Genomic DNA, 18,878 nt, shown 5'->3' with positions numbered 1-18,878 from the left:
TTTGGAAAGAATCACAAATACAAATATTAGATTTTACTGGCCTCATATTGGTCACACTCAAAATGACAGTTTTTGAAATATAACTCCAAAAATACACATGCAAAATGTCTAATAATGCCTGAAGAAATGCATCTTCGAGAGTTTTCCTGAAAAAAAAAACATTTGGTGAGGTTTGCAAAAACAAAATTTGATTTGTTACTCAATTTGACAGTAATGTACTTAGAATCCTGAGATAATGCGAAAAAAGCAATAAAAATGTATTCAAACATAATTCCTAATCCAAACGTGCAAAATGTCTAAAAATGACTGTGATATTGAATACATGTGAGTTTTACTAGATACAGTTGTTTTTCAATGGTTTGCAAATACAAAAATGAGGTTTTACTCAATATGACTGTATAGTGTAACAATCAATATGACAGTTATTTAAACATAACTCCTACACCACACAAGAAAAATGGCTAATAATGCCTGAAATAATGCATCTTTGGGAGTTTTACTCGAAACATATGATTTTTTTAAATCTTGCAAATGCAAAAAGTAGTTTTTTACTCAATATGACTATAATAGTCTTAGAATCCTGAGATAATGCGAAAAAAGCAATAAAAATGTATTCACACATAACTTCTAAACGACACATGCAAAATGGCTAATAATGCCTAGAGATATGTTTTTTTGTTAGTTGTACTAGAAAAATGATCTTTTGTAAGGTTTGCAAAGACACAAGTTAGTTTTTATATTCAATATAACAGTGTAACTGTCACACTAAATATGAAAGGTTTATAATCATAACTCCAAAACTAAATATGAAATTTGTCTTAAAAAGCCTTTAATATTGAATTTATGTAAGTTTTAGCAGAATCAGGTATTTTGGAAAGAATCACAAATACAAATATTAGATTTTACTGGCCTCATATTGGTCACACTCAAAATGACAGTTTTTGAAACATAACTCCAAAAATACACATGCAAAATGTCTAATAATGCCTGAAGAAATGCATCTTCGAGAGTTTTCCTGAAAAAAAAAAACATTTGGTGAGGTTTGCAAAAACAAAATTTGATTTGTTACTCAATTTGACAGTAATGTACTTAGAATCCTGAGATAATGCGAAAAAAGCAATACAAATGTATTCAAACATAATTCCTAATCCAAACGTGCAAAATGTCTAAAAATGACTGTCATATTGAATACATGTGAGTTTTACTAGATACAGTTGTTTTTCAATGGTTTGCAAATACAAAAATGAGGTTTTACTCAATATGACTGTATACTGTAACACTCAATATGACAGTTATTTAAACATAACTCCTACACCACACAAGAAAAATGGCTAATAATGCCTGAAATAATGCATCTTTGGGAGTTTCACTCGAAACATATGCTTTTTTAAATCTTGCAAATGCAAAAAGTAGTTTTTTACTCAATATGACTATAATAGTCTTAGAATCCTGAGATAATGCGAAAAAAGCAATAAAAATGTATTCACACATAACTTCTAAACAACACATGCAAAATGGCTAATAATGCCTAGAGATATGTTTTTTTGTTAGTTGTACTAGAAAAATGATCTTTTGTAATGTTTGCAAAGACACAAGTTAGTTTTTTTATTCAATATAACAGTGTAACTGTCATACTAAATATGAACGTTTTATAATCAAAACTCCAAAACCAAAAATGAAATTTGTATTAAAAAGCCTTTAATATTGAATTTATGCAAGTTTTAGCAGAATCAGTTATTTTGGAAAGAATCACAAATACAAATATTAGATTTTACTGGCCTCATATTGGTCACACTCAAAATGACAGTTTTTGAAACATAACTCCAAAAATACACATGCAAAATGTCTAATAATGCCGGAAGAAATGCATCTTCGAGAGTTTTCCAGAAAAAAAAACATTTGGTAAGGTTTGCAAAAACAAAATTTGATTTGTTACTCAATTTGACAGTAATGTACTTAGAATCCTGAGATATTGCGAAAAAAGCAATAAAAATGTATTCAAACATAATTCCTAATCCAAACGTGCAAAATGTCTAAAAATGCCTCTGATATTGAATACATGCGAGTTTTACTAGATACAGTTGTTTTTCAATGGTTTGCAAATACAAAAATGAGGTTTTACTCAATATGACTGTATACTGTAACACTCAATATGACAGTTATTTAAACATAACTCCTACACCACACAAGAAAAATGGCTAATAATGCCTGAAATAATGCATCTTTGGGAGTTTTACTCGAAACATATGCTTTTTTAAATCTTGCAAATGCAAAAAGTAGTTTTTTACTCAATATGACTATAATAGTCTTAGAATCCTGAGATAATGCGAAAAAAGCAATACAAATTTAATCACACATAACTTCTAAACAACACATGCAAAATGGCTAATAATGCCTAGAGATATGTTTTTTTGTTAGTTGTACTAGAAAAATGATCTTTTGTAAGGTTTGCAATGACACAAGTTAGTTTTTTTGTTCAATATAACAGTGTAACTGTCATACTAAATATGAAAGGTTTATAATCATAACTCCAAAACCAAATATGAAATGTGTCTTAAAAAGCCTTTAATATTGAATTTATGTGAGTTTTAGCAGAATCAGGTATTTTGGAAAGAATCACAAATACAAATATTAGATTTTACTGGCCTCATATTGGTCACACTCAAAATGACAGTTTTTGAAACATAACTCCAAAAATACACATGCAAAATGTCTAATAATGCCTGAAGAAATGCATCTTCGAGAGTTTTCCTGAAAAAAACCCATTTGGTAAGGTTTGCAAAATCAAAATTTTATTTGTTACTCAATTTGACAATAATGTACTTAGAATCCTGAGATAATGCGAAAAAAGCAATAAAAATGTAATCAAACATAATTCCAAATCCAAACGTGCAAAATGTCTAAAAATGCCTGTGATATTGAATACATGCAAGTTTTACTAGATACAGTTGTTTTTCAATGGTTTGCAAATACAAAAATGAGGTTTTACTCAATATGACTGTATACTGTAACACTCAATATGACAGTTATTTAAACATAACTCCTACACCACACAAGAAAAATGGCTAATAATGGCTGAAATAATGCATCTTTGGGAGTTTTACTCGAAACATATGCTTTTTTAAATATTGCAAATGCAAAAAGTAGTTTTTTACTCAATATGACTATAATAGTCTTAGAATCCTGAGATAATGCGAAAAAAGCAATAAAAATGTATTCACACATAACTTCTAAACAACACATGCAAAATGGCTAATAATGCCTAGAGATATGTTTTTTTGTTAGTTGTACTAGAAAAATGATCTTTTGTAAGGTTTGCAAAGACACAAGTTAGTTTTTTTATTCAATATAACAGTGTAACTGTCATACTAAATATGAAAGGTTTATAATCATAACTCCAAAACCAAAAATGAAATTTGTATTAAAAAGCCTTTAATATTGAATTTATGCAAGTTTTAGCAGAATCCGGTATTTTGGAAAGAATCAAAAATACAAATATTAGATTTTACTGGCCTCATATTGGTCACACTCAAAATGACAGTTTTTGAAACATAACTCCAAAAATACACATGCAAAATGTCTAATAATGCCTGAAGAAATGCATCTTCGAGAGTTTTCCAGAAAAAAAACATTTGGTAAGGTTTGCAAAAACAAAATTTGATTTGTTACTCAATTTGAGAGTAATGTACTTAGAATCCTGAGATAATGCGAAAAAAGTAATAAAAATTTATTCAAACATAATTCCTAATCCAAACGTGCAAAATGTCTAAAAATGCCTGTGATATTGAATACATGTGAGTTTTACTAGATACAGTTGTTTTTCAATGGTTTGCAAATACAAAAATGAGGTTTTACTCAATATGACTGTATACTGTAACACTCAATATGGCAGTTATTTAAACATAACTCCTACACCACACATGAAAAATGGCTAATAATGCCTGAAATAATGCATCTTTGGGAGTTTTACTCGAAACATATGCTTTTTTAAATCTTGCAAATGCAAAAAGTAGTTTTTTACTTATAATGACTATAATAGTCTTAGAATCCTGAGATAATGCGAAAAAGCAATAAAAATGTATTCACATATAACTTCTAAACAACACATGCAAAATGGCTAATAATGCCCAGAGATATGTTTTTTTGTTAGTTGTACTAGAAAAATGATCTTTTGTGAGGTTTGCAAATACACAAGTTAGTTTTTTTATTCAATATAACAGTGTAACTGTCATACTAAATATGAAAGGTTTATAATCATAACTCCAAAACCAAATATGAAATTTGTCTTAAAAAGCCTTTAATATTGAATTTATGTAAGTTTTAGCAGAATCAGGTATTTTGGAAAGAATCACAAATACAAATATTAGATTTTACTGGCCTCATATTGGTCACACTCAAAATGACAGTTTTTGAAACATAACTCCAAAAATACACATGCAAAATGTCTAATAATGCCTGAAGAAATGCATCTTCGAGAGTTTACCTGAGAAAAAAAACATTTGGTGAGGTTTGCAAAAACAAAATTTGATTTGTTACTCAATTTGACAGTAATGTACTTAGAATCCTGAGATAATGCGAACAAAGCAATAAAAATGTATTCAAACATAATTCCTAATCCAAACGTGCAAAATGTCTAAAAATGACTGTGATATTGAATACATGTGAGTTTTACTAGATACAGTTGTTTTTCAATGGTTTGCAAATACAAAAATGAGGTTTTACTCAATATGACTGTATACTGTAACACTCAATATGACAGTTATTTAAATATAACTCCTACACCACACAAGAAAAATGGCTAATAATGCCTGAAATAATGCATCTTTGGGTGTTTTACTCGAAACATATGCTTTTTTAAATCTTGCAAATGCAAAAAGTAGTTTTTTACTTATAATGACTATAATAGTCTTAGAATCCTGAGATAATGCGAAAAAAGCAATAAAAATGTATTCACACATAACTTCTAAACAACTAATGCAAAATGGCTAATAATGCCTAGAGATATGTTTTTTTGTTAGTTTTACTAGAAAAAATGATCTTTTGTAATGTTTGCAAAGACACAAGTTAGTTTTTTTTCCAATATAAAAGTGTAACTGTCATACTAAATATGAAAGGTTTATAATCATAACTCCAAAACCAAATATGACATTTGTCTTAAAAAGCCTTTAATATTGAATTTATGTAAGTTGTAGCAGAATCAGGTATTTTGGAAATAATCACAAATACAACTATTAGATTTTACTGGCCTCATATTGGTCACACTCAAAATGACAGTTTTTGAAACATAACTCCAAAAATACACATGCAAAATGTCTAATAATGCCTGAAGAAATGCATCTTCGAGAGTTTTCCTGAAAAAAAAACATTTGGTAAGGTTTGCAAAAACAAAATTTGATTTGTTACTCAATTTGACAGTAATGTACTTAGAATCCTGAGATAATGCGAAAAAAGCAATAAAAATGTATTCAAACATAATTCCTAATCCAAACGTGCAAAATGTCTAAAAATGCCTGTGATATTTAATACATGTGAGTTTTACTAGATACAGTTGTTTTTCAATGGTTTGCAAATACAAAAATGAGGTTTTACTCAATATGACTGTATACTGTAACACTCAATATGACAGTTATTTAAACATAACTCCTACACCACACAAGAAAAATGGCCAATAATGCCTGAAATAATGCATCTTTGGGAGTTTTACTCGAAACATATGCTTTTTTAAATCTTGCAAATGCAAAAAGTAGTTTTTTACTGAATATGACTATAATAGTCTTAGAATCCTGAGATAATGCGAAAAAAGCAATAAAAATGTATTCACACATAACTTCTAAACAACACATGCAAAATGGCTAATAATGCCTAGAGATATGTTTTTTTGTTAGTTGTACTAGAAAAATGATCTTTTGTAATGTTTGCAAAGACACAAGTTATTTTTTTATTCAATATAACAGTGTAACTGTCATACTAAATATGAAAGGTTTATAATCAAAACTCCAAAACCAAAAATGAAATTTGTATTAAAAAGCCTTTAATATTGAATTTATGCAAGTTTTAGCAGAATCAGTTATTTTGGAAAGAATCACAAATACAAATATTAGATTTTACTGGCCTCATATTGGTCACACTCAAAATGACAGTTTTTGAAACATAACTCCAAAAATACACATGCAAAATGTCTAATAATGCCGGAAGAAATGCATCTTCGAGAGTTTTCCAGAAAAAAAAACATTTGGTAGGTTTGCAAAAACAAAATTTGATTTGTTACTCAATTTGACAGTAATGTACTTAGAATCCTGAGATAATGCGAAAAAAGCAATAAAAATGTATTCAAACATAATTCCTAATCCAAACGTGCAAAATGTCTAAAAATGCCTATGATATTGAATACATGCGAGTTTTACTAGATACAGTTGTTTTTCAATGGTTTGCAAATACAAAAATGAGGTTTTACTCAATATGACTGTATACTGTAACACTCAATATGACAGTTATTTAAACATAACTCCTACACCACACAAGAAAAATGGCTAATAATGCCTGAAATAATGCATCTTTGGGAGTTTTACTCGAAACATATGCTTTTTTAAATCTTGCAAATGCAAAAAGTAGTTTTTTACTTATAATGACTATAATAGTCTTAGAATCCTGAGATAATGCGAAAAAAGCAATAAAAATGTATTCACATATAACTTCTAAACAACACATGCAAAATGGCTAATAATGCCCAGAGATATGTTTTTTTGTTAGTTGTACTAGAAAAATGATCTTTTGTGAGGTTTGCAAAGACACAAGTTAGTTTTTTTATTCAATATAACAGTGTAACTGTCATACTAAATATGAAAGGTTTATAATCATAACTCCAAAACCAAATATGAAATTTGTCTTAAAAAGCCTTTAATATTGAATTTATGTAAGTTTTAGCAGATCATTTTTCTAGTACAACTAACAAAAAAACATATCTCTAGGCATTATTAGCCATTTTGCATGTGTTGTTTAGAAGTTATGTTTGAATACATTTTTATTGCTTTTTTCGCATTATCTCAGGATTCTAAGACTATTATAGTCATATTGAGTAAAAAACTACTTTTTGCATTTGCAAGATTTAAAAAAGCATATGTTTCGAGTAAAACTCCCAAAGATGCATTATTTCAGGCATTATTAGCCATTTTTCATGTGTGGTGTAGGAGTTATGTTTAAATAACTGTCATATTGAGTGTTACAGTATACAGTCATATTGAGTAAAACCTCATTTTTGTATTTGCAAACCATTGAAAAACAACTGTATCTAGTAAAACTCACATGTATTCAATATCATAGGCATTTTTAGACATTTTGCACGTTTGGATTAGGAATTATGTTTGAATACATTTTTATTGCTTTTTTCGCATTATCTCAGGATTCTAAGAACATTACTGTCAAATTGAGTAACAAATCAAATTTTGTTTTTGCAAACCTTACCAAATGTTTTTTTTTCAGGAAAACTCTCGAAGATGCATTTCTTCTGGCATTATTAGACATTTTGCATGTGTATTTTTGGAGTTATGTTTCAAAAACTGTCATTTTGAGTGTGACCAATATGAGGCCAGTAAAAACTTATATTTGTATTTGTGATTCTTTCCAAAATACCTGATTCTGCTAAAACTTACATACATTCAATATTAACGCTTTTTAAGACAAATGTCATAATTGGTTTTGGAGTTATGATTATAAACCTTTCATATTTAGTCAGACAGTTACACTGTTATATTGGGAGAAAAAAAAAACTTGTGTCTTTGCAAACCTTACAAAAGATCATTTTTCTAGTACAACTAACCAAAATACATATCTCTAGGCATTATTAGCCATTTTGCATTTGTTGTTTAGAAGTTATGTTTGAATACATTTTTATTGCTTTTTTCGCATTATCTCAGGATTCTAAGACTATTCTAGTCATATTGAGTAAAAAACAACTTTTTGCATTTGCAAGATTTAAAAAAGCATATGTTTCGAGTAAAACTCCAAAAGATGCATTATTTCAGGCATTATTAGCCATTTTCCATGTGTGGTGTAGGAGTTATGTTTAAATAACTGTCATATTGAGTGTTACAGTATACAGTCATATTGAGTAAAACCTCATTTTTGTATTTGCAAACCATTGAAAAACAACTGTATCTAGTAAAACTCACATGTATTCAATATCACAGGCATTTTTAGACATTTTGCACGTTTGGATTAGGAATTATGTTTGAATACATTTGTATTGCTTTTTTCGCATTATCTCAGGATTCTAAGTACATTACTGTCAAATTGAGTAAGAAATCAAATTTGATTTTTGCAAACCTTACCAAATGTTTTTTTTTTTCTGGAAAACTCTCGAAGAAGCATTTCTTCAGGCATTATTAGACATTTTGCATGTGTATTTTTGGAGCTATGTTTCAAAAACTGTCATTTTGAGTGTGACCAATATGAGGCCAGTAAAATCTAATATTTGTATTTGTGATTCTTTCCAAAATACCTGATTCTGCTAAAACTCACATAAATTCAATATTAAAGGCTTTTTAAGACAAATTTCACATTTGGTTTTGGATTTATGATTATAAACCTTTCATATTTAGTATGACAGTTACACTGTTATATTGAATAAAAAAACTAACTTCTGTCTTTGCAAACCTTACAAAAGATCATTTTTCTAGTACAACTAACAAAAAAACATATCTCTAGGCATTATTAGCCATTTTGCATTTGTTGTTTAGAAGTTATGTTTGAATACATTTTTATTGCTTTTTTCGCATTATCTCAGGATTCTAAGAACATTACTGTCAAATGAGTAACAAATCAAATTATGTTTTTGCAAACCTTACCAAATGTTTTTTTTTCAGGAAAACTCTCGAAGATGCATTTCTTCAGGCATTATTAGACATTTTGCATGTGTATTTTTGGAGTTATGTTTCGAAAACTGTCATTTTGAGTGTGACCAATATTAGGCCAGTAAAAACTTATATTTGTATTTGTGATTCTTTCCAAAATACCTGATTCTGCTAAAACTTACATAAATTCAATAATAAAGGCTTTTTAAGACAAATGTCATATTTGGTTTTGGAGTTATGATTATAAACCTTTCATATTTAGTATGACAGTTACACTGTTATATTGAATAAAAAAAACTAACTTCTGTCTTTGCAAACCTTACAAAAGATCATTTTTCTAGTACAACTAACAAAAAAACATATCTCTAGGCATTATTAGCTATTTTGCATGTGTTTTTTAGAAGTTATGTTTGAATACATTTTTATTGCTTTTTTCGCATTATCTCAGGATTCTAAGACTATTATAGTCATATTGAGTAAAAAACTACTTTTTGCATTTGCAAGATTTAAAAAAGCATATGTTTCGAGTAAAACTCCCAAAGATGCATTATTTCAGGCATTATTAGCCATTTTTCATGTGTGGTGTAGGAGTTATGTTTAAATAACTGTCATATTGAGTGTTACAGTATACAGTCATATTGAGTAAAACCTCATTTTTGTATTTGCAAACCATTGAAAAACAACTGTATCTAGTAAAACTCACATGTATTCAATATCACAGGCATTTTTAGACATTTTGCACGTTTGGATTAGGAATTATGTTTGATTACATTTTTATTGCTTTTGTCGCATTATCTCAGGATTCTAAGTACATTACTGTCAAATTGAGTAACAAATCAAATGTTGTTTTTGCAAACCTTACCAAATGTTTTTTTTTTTCAGGAAAACTCTCGAAGATGCATTTCTTCAGGCATTATTAGACATTTTGCATGTGTATTTTTGGAGTTTTGTTTCAAAAAATGTCATTTTGAGTGTGACCAATATGAGGCCAGTAAAATCTAATATTTGTATTTGTGATTCTTTCCAAAATACCTGATTCTGCTAAAACTTACATAAATTCAATATTAAACGCTTTTTAAGACAGATTTCATATTTGGTTTTGGAGTTATGATTATAAACCTTTCATATTTAGTATGACAGTTACACTGTTATATTGAATAAAAAAACTAACTTGTGTCTTTGCAAACCTTACAAAAGATCATTTTTCTAGTACAACTAACAAAAAAACATATCTCTAGGCATTATTAGCCATTTTGCATGTGTTGTTTAGAAGTTATGGTTGAATACATTTTTATTGCTTTTTTCGCATTATCTCAGGATTCTAAGACTTTTATAGTCATATTGTGTAAAAAACTACTTTTTGCATTTGCAAGATTTAAAAAAGCATATGTTTCGAGTAAAACTCCCAAAGATGCATTATTTCAGGCATTATTAGCCATTTTTCATGTGTGGTGTAGGAGTTATGTTTTAAATAACTGTCATATTGAATGTTACAGTATACAGTCATATTGAGTAAAACCTCATTTTTGTATTTGCAAACCATTGAAAAACAACTGTATCTAGTAAAACTCACATGTATTCAATATCACAGGCATTTTTAGACATTTTGCAAGTTTGGATTAGGAATTATGTTTGAATAAATTTTTATTGCTTTTTTCGCATTATCTCAGGATTCTAAGTACATTACTGTCAAATTGAGTATTAAATCAAATTCTGTTTTTGCAAACCTTACCAAATGTTTTTTTTTCTGGAAAACTCTCGAAGATGCATTTCTTCAGGCATTATTAGACATTTTGAATGTGTATTTTTGGAGTTATGTTTCAAAAACTGTCATTTTGAGTGTGACCAATATGAGGCCAGTAAAAACTTATATTTGTATTTGTGATTCTTTCCAAAATACCTGATTCTGCTAAAACTTACATAAATTCATTATTAAAGGCTTTTTAAGACAAATGTCATATTTGGTTTTGGAGTTATGATGATAAACCTTTCATATTTAGTATGACAGTTACACTGTTATATTGAATAAAACAACTAACTTGTGTCTTTGCAAACCTTACAAAAGATCATTTTTCTAGTACAACTAACAAAAAAACATATCTCTAGGCATTATTAGCCATTTTGCATGTGTTGTTTAGAAGTTATGTGTGAATACATTTTTAATGCTTTTTTCGCATTATCTCAGGATTCTAAGACTATTATAGTCATATTGAGTAAAAAATTACTTTTTGCATTTGCAAGATTTAAAAAAGCATATGTTTCGAGTAAAACTCCCAAAGATGCATTATTTCAGGCATTATTAGCCATTTTTCATGTGTGGTGTAGGAGTTATATTTAAATAACTGTCATATTGAGTGTTACAGTATACAGTCATATTGAGTATAACCTCATTTTTGTATTTGCAAACCATTGAAAAACAACTCTATCTAGTAAAACTCACATGTATTCAATATCACAGGCATTTTTAGACATTTTGCACGTTCGGATCAGGAATTATGTTTGAATACATTTTTATTGCTTTTTTCGCATTATCTCAGGATTCTAAATACATTACTGTCAAATTGAGTAACAAATCAAATTTTGTTTTTGCAAACCTTACCAAATGTTTTTTTTTTTCAGGAAAACTCTCGAAGATGCATTTCTTCAGGCATTATTAGACATCTTGCATGTGTATTTTTGGAGTTTTGTTTCAAAAAATGTCATTTTGAGTGTGACCAATATGAGGCCAGTAAAATCTAATATTTGTATTTGTGATTCTTTCCAAAATACCTGATTCTGCTAAAACTTACATAAATTCAATATTAAATGCTTTTTAAGACAGATTTGTAATTTGGTTTTGGTGTTATGATTATAAACCTTTCATATTTAGTATGACAGTTACACTGTTATATTGAAAAAAACAAGAACTTGTGTCTTTGCAAACCTTACAAAAGATCATTTTTCTAGTACAACTAACCAAAATACATATCTCAAGGCATTATTAGCCATTTTGCATTTGTTGTTTAGAAGTTATGTTTGAATACATTTTTATTGCTTTTTTCGCACTATGTCAGGATTCTAAGACTATTATATTCATATTGAGTGAAAAACTACTTCTTGCATTTGCAAGATTTAAAAAAGCATATATTTCGAGTAAAACTCCCAAAGATGCATTATTTCAAGCATTATTAGCCATTTTTCATGTGTGGTGTAGGAGTTATGTTTAAATAACTGTCATATTGAGTGTTACAGTATACAGTCATATTGAGTAAAACCTAATTTTTGTATTTGCAAACCATTGAAAAACAACTGTATCTAGTAAAACTCACATGTATTCCATATCACAGGCATTTTTAGACATCTTGCACGTTTGGATTAGGAATTATGTTTGAATACATTTTATTGCTTTTTTCGCAATATCTCAGGATTCTAAGTACATTACTGTAAAATTGAGTAACAAATCAAATGTTGTTTTTGCAAACCTTACCAAATGTTTTTTTTCTGGAAAACTCTCGAATATGCATTTCTTCAGGCATTATTAGACATTTTGCATGTGTATTTTTGGAGTTATGTTTCAAAAACTGTCATTTTGTGTGTGACCAATATGAGGCCAGTAAAATCTAATATTTGTATTTGTGATTATTTCCAAAATACCTGATTCAGCTAAAAATTACATAAATTCAATATTAAGGGCTTTTTAAGACAAATGTCATATTTGGTTTTGGAGTTATGATTATAAACCTTTCATATTTAGTATGACAGTTACACTGTTATAATGGGAAAAAAACTAACTTGTGTCTTTGGAAACCTTACAAAAGATAATTTTTCTAGTACAACTAACAAAAAACATATCTCTAGGCATTATTAGCTATTTTGCATGTGTTTTTTAGAAGTTATGTTTGAATACATTTTTATTGCTTTTTTCGCATTATCTCAGGATTCTAAGACTATTATAGTCATATTGAGTAAAAAACTACTTTTTGCATTTGCAAGATTTAAAAAAGTATATGTTTCGAGTAAAACTCCCAAAGATGCATTATTTCAGGCATTATTAGCCATTTTTCATGTGTGGTGTAGGAGTTATGTTTAAATAACTGTCATATTGAGTGTTACAGTATACAGTCATATTGAGTAAAACCTCATTTTTGTATTTGCAAACCATTGAAAAACAACTGTATCTAGTAAAACTCACATGTATTCAATATCACAGGCATTTTTAGACATTTTGCACGTTTGGATCAGGAATTATGTTTGAATACATTTTTATTGCTTTTTTCGCATTATCTCAGGATTCTAAGATCATTACTGTAAATTTGAGTAACAAATCAAATTTTGTTTTTGCAAACCTTACCAAATGTTTTTTTTTTCAGGAAAACTCTCGAAGATGCATTTCTTCAGGCATTATTAGCCATTTTGCATTTGTTGTTTAGAAGTTATGTTTGAATACATTTTTATTGCTTTTTTCGCATTATCTCAGGATTCTAAGACAATTATAGTCATATTGAGTAAAAAACTAAATTTTGCATTTGCATGATTTAAAAAAGCATATCTTTCGAGTAAAACTTCCAAAGATGCATTATTTCAGGCATTATTAGCCATTTTTCATGTGTGGTGTAGGAGTTATGTTTAAATAACTGTCATATTAAGTGTTACAGTATACAGTTATATTGAGTAAGACCTCATTTTTGTATTTGCAAACCATTGAAAAACAACTGTATCTAGTAAAACTCACATGTATTCAATATCACAGGCATTTTTAGACATTTTGCACGTTTGGATTAGGAATTATGTTTGAATACATTTTTATTGCTTTTTTCGCATTATCTCAGGATTCTAAGTGCATTACTGTCAAATTGAGTAACAAATCAAATTTTGTTTTTGCAAACCTTACCAAATGTTTTTTTTTTTCAGGAAAACTCTCAAAGATGCATTTTTTCAGGCATTATTAGACATTTTGCATGTGTATTTTTGGAGTTTTGTTTCAAAAACTGTCATTTTGAGTGTGACCAATATGAGGCCAGTAAAATCTAATATTTGTATTTGTGATTCTTTCCAAAATACATGATTCTCCTAAAACTTACATAAATTCAATATTAAGGGCTTTTTAAGACAAATGTCATATTTGGTTTTGGAGTTATGATTATAAACCTTTCATATTTAGTATGACAGTTATACTGTTATATTGAATAAAAAAAATAATTTGTGTCTTTGCAAACCTTACAAAAGATAATTTTTCTAGTACAACTAACAAAAAAACATATCTGTAGGCATTATTAGCCATTTTGCATGTGTTGTTTAGAAGTTATGTTTGAATACATTTTTATTGCTTTTTTCGCATTATCTCAGGATTGTAAGACTATTATAGTCATATTGAGTAAAAAACTACTTTTTGCATTTGCAAGATTTAAAAAAGCATATATTTCGAGTAAAACTTCCAAAGATGCATTATTTCAGTTATTATTAGCCATTTTTCATGTGTGGTGTAGGAGTTATGTTTAAATAACTGTCATATTGAGTGTTACAGTATACAGTTATATTGAGTAAAACCTCATTTTTGTATTTGCAAACCATTGAAAAACAACTGTATCTAGTAAAACTCACATGTATTCAACATCACAGGCATTTTTAGACATTTTGCACGTTTGGATTAGGAATTATGTTTGAATACATTTTTATTGCTTTTTTCGCATTATCTCAGGATTAAGTACATTACTGTCAAATTGAGTAACAAATTAAATTTTGTTTTTGCAAACCTTACCAAATGTTTTTTTTTTTTTCAGGAAAACTCTTGAAGATGCATTTCTTCAGGCATTATTAGACATTTTGCATGTGTATTTTTGGAGTTATGTTTCAAAAACTGTCATTTTGAGTGTGACCAATATGAGGCCAGTAAAATCTAATATTTGTATTTGTCAACCTTTCCAAAATACCTGATTCTGCTAAAACTTACATAAATTCAATATTAAGGGCTTTTTAAGACAAATGTCATATTTGGTTTTGGAGTTATGATTATAAACCTTTCATATTTAGTATGACAGTTATACTGTTATATTGAATAAAAAACTAACTTGTGTCTTTGCAAACCTTACAAAAGATGATTTTTCTAGTACAACTAACCAAAAAACATATCTCTAGGCATTATTAGTTATTTTGCATGTGTTTTTTAGAAGTTATGTTTGAATACATTTTTATTGCTTTTTTCGCATTATCTCAGGATTCTAAGAACATTACTGTCAAATTGACTAACAAATCAAATTTTGTTTTTGCAAACCTTACCAAATGTTTTTTTTTTCAGGAAAACTCTCGAAGATGCATTTCTTCAGGCATTATTAGACATTTTGCATGTGTATTTTTGGAGTTATGTTTCAAAAACTGTCATTTTGAGTGTGACCAATATGAGGCCAGTACAATCTAATATTTGTAATTGTGATTCTTTCCAAAATACCTGATTCTGCTAAAACTTACATAAATTCAATAATAAAGGCTTTTTAAGACAAATGTCATATTTGGTTTTGGAGTTATGATTATAAACCTTTCATATTTAGTATGACAGTTACACTGTTATATTGGAAAGAAAAACTAACTTCTGTCTTTGCAAACCTTACAAAAGATCATTTTTCTAGTACAACTAACAAAAAAACATATCTCTGGGCATTATTAGCCATTTTGCATGTGTTGTTTAGAAGTTATGTGTGAATACATTTGTATTGCTTTTTTCGCATTATCTCAGGATTCTAAGACTATTATAGTCATATTGAGTAAAAAACTACTTTTTGCATTTGCAAGATTTAAAAAAGCATATGTTTCGAGTAAAACTCCCAAAGATGCATTGTTTCTGGCATTCTTAGCCATTTTTCATGTGTGGTGTAGGAGTTATGTTTAAATAACTGTCATATTGAGTGTTACAGTATACAGTCATATTGAGTAAAACATCATTTTTGTATTTGCAAACCATTGAAAAACAACTGTATCTAGTAAAACTCACATGTATTCAATATCACAGGCATTTTTAGACATTTTGCACGTTTGGATTAGGAATTATGTTTGATTACATTTTTATTGCTTTTTTCGCATTATCTCAGGATTCTAAGTACATTACTGTCAAATTGAGTAACAAATCAAATTTTGTTTTTGCAAACCTTACCAAATGTTTTTTTTTTCCAGGAGAACTCTCGAAGATGCATTTCTTCAGGCATTATTTGACATTTTGCATGTGTATTTTTGGAGTTATGTTTCAAAAACTGTCATTTTGAGTGTGACCAATATGAGGCCAGTAAAAACTTATATTTGTATTTGTGATTCTTTCCAAAATACCTGATTCTGCTAAAACCTACATAAATTCAATATTAAAGGCTTTTTAAGACAAATGTCATAATTGGTTTTGGAGTTATGATTATAAACCTTTCATATTTAGTCAGACAGTTACACTGTTATATTGGGAAAAAAAACTAACTTGTGTCTTTGCAAACCTTACAAAAGATCATTTTTCTAGTACAACTAACCAAAATACATATCTCTAGGCATTATTAGCCATTTTGCATTTGTTGTTTAGAAGTTATGTTTGAATATATTTTTATTGCTTTTTTCGCATTGTCTCAGGATTCTTAGACTATTATAGTCATATTGAGTAAAAAACTACTTTTTGCATTTGCAAGATTTAAAAAAGCATATGTTTCGAGTAAAACTCCCAAAGATGCATTATTTCAGGCATTATTAGCCATTTTTCTTGTGTGGTGTAGGAGTTATGTTTAAATAACTGTCATATTGAGTGTTACAGTATACAGTCATATTGAGTAAAACCTCATTTTTGTATTTGCAAACCATTGAAAAACAACTGTATCTAGTAAAACTCACATGTATTCAATATCACAGGCATTTTTAGACATTTTGCACGTTTGGATTAGGAATTATGTTTGAATACATTTTTATTGCTTTTTTCGCATTATCTCAGGATTCTAAGAACATTACTGTCAAATTGACTAACAAATCAAATTTTGTTTTTGCAAACCTTACCAAATGTTTTTTTTTTTCAGGAAAACTCTCGAAGATGCATTTCTTCAGGCATTATTAGACATTTTGCATGTGTATTTTTGGAGTTATGTTTCAAAAACTGTCATTTTGAGTGTGACCAATATGAGGCCAGTAAAATCTAATATTTGTATTTGTGATTCTTTCCAAAATACCTGATTCTGCTAAAACTTACATAAATTCAATAATAAAGGCTTTTTAAGACAAATGTCATATTTGGTTTTGGAGTTATGATTATAAACCTTTCATATTTAGTATGACATTTACACTGTTATATTGGAAAGAAAAACTAACTTCTGTCTTTGCAAACCTTACAAAAGATCATTTTTCTAGTACAACTAACAAAAAAACATATCTCTGGGCATTATTAGCCATTTTGCATGTGTTGTTTAGAAGTTATGTGTGAATACATTTTTATTCCTTTTTTCGCATTATCTCAGGATTCTAAGACTATTATAGTCATATTGAGTAAAAAACTACTTTTTGCATTTGCAAGATTTAAAAAAGCATATGTTTCGAGTAAAACTCCCAAAGATGCATTATTTCAGGCATTATTAGCCATTTTTCATGTGTGGTGTAGGAGTTATGTTTAAATAACTGTCATATTGAGTGTTACAGTATACAGTCATATTGAGTAAAACCTAATTTTTGTATTTGCAAACCATTGAAAAACAACTGTATCTAGTAAAACTTACATATATTCAATATTATAGGCATTTTTAGACATTTTGCACGTTTGGATTAGGAATTATGTTTGAATACATTTTTATTGCTTTTTTCGCATTATCTCAGGATTCTAAGTACATTATTGTCAAATTGAGTAACAAATCAAATTTTGATTTTGCAAACCTTACCAAATGGGTTTTTTTCAGGAAAACTCTCGAAGATGCATTTCTTCAGGCATTATTAGACATTTTGCATGTGTATTTTTGGAGTTATGTTTCAAAAACTGTCATTTTGAGTGTGACCAATATGAGGCCAGTAAAATCTAATATTTGTATTTGTGAATCTTTCCAAAATACCTGATTCTGCTAAAACTTACATAAATTCAATAATAAAGGCTTTTTAAGACAAATGCCATATTTGGTTTTGGTGTTATGATGATAAACCTTTCATATTTAGTATGACAGTTACACTGTTATATTGGAAAAAAATCTAACTTGTGTCTTTGCAAACCTTACAAAAGATCATTTTTCTGGTACAACTAACAAAAAAACATATCTCTAGGCATTATTAGCCATTTTGCATGTGTTGTTTAGAAGTTATGTTTGAATACATTTTTATTGCTTTTTTCGCATTATCTCAGGATTCTAAGACTATTATAGTCATATTGAGTAAAAAACTACTTTTTGCATTTGCAAGATTTAAAAAAGCATATGTTTCGAGTAAAACTCCCAAAGATGCATTATTTCAGGCATTATCAGCCATTTTTCATGTGTGGTGTAGGAGTTATGTTTAAGTAACTGTCATATTGAGTGTTACAGTATATAGTCATATTGAGTAAAACCTCATTTTTGTATTTGCAAACCATTGAAAAACAACTGTATCTAGTAAAACTCACGTGTATTCAATATCATAGGCATTTTTAGTCATTTTGCACGTTTGGATTAGGAATTATGTTTGAATACATTTTTATTGCTTTTTTCACATTATCTCAGGATTCTAAGAACAATACTGTCAAATTGAGTATCAAATCAAATTTTGTTTTTGCAAACCTTACCAAATGTTTTTTTTTTCAGGAAAACTCTCGAAGATGCATTTCTTCAGGCATTATTTGACATTTTGCACGTGTATTTTTGGAGTTATGTTTCAAAAACTGTCATTTTGAGTGTGACCAATATGAGGCCAGTAAAATCTAATATTTGTATTTGTGATTCTTTCCAAAATACCTGATTCTGCTAAAACTTACATAAATTCAATAATAAAGGCTTTTTAAGACAAATGCCATATTTGGTTTTGGTGTTATGATGATAAACCTTTCATATTTAGTATGACAGTTACACTGTTATATTGAATAAAAAA

Source organism: Nerophis ophidion, linkage group LG21, assembly GCF_033978795.1.
Source record: "Nerophis ophidion isolate RoL-2023_Sa linkage group LG21, RoL_Noph_v1.0, whole genome shotgun sequence".
Lineage (NCBI taxonomy): Eukaryota > Metazoa > Chordata > Actinopteri > Syngnathiformes > Syngnathidae > Nerophis > Nerophis ophidion.
Note: the sequence above shows the minus strand (reverse complement) of the source record.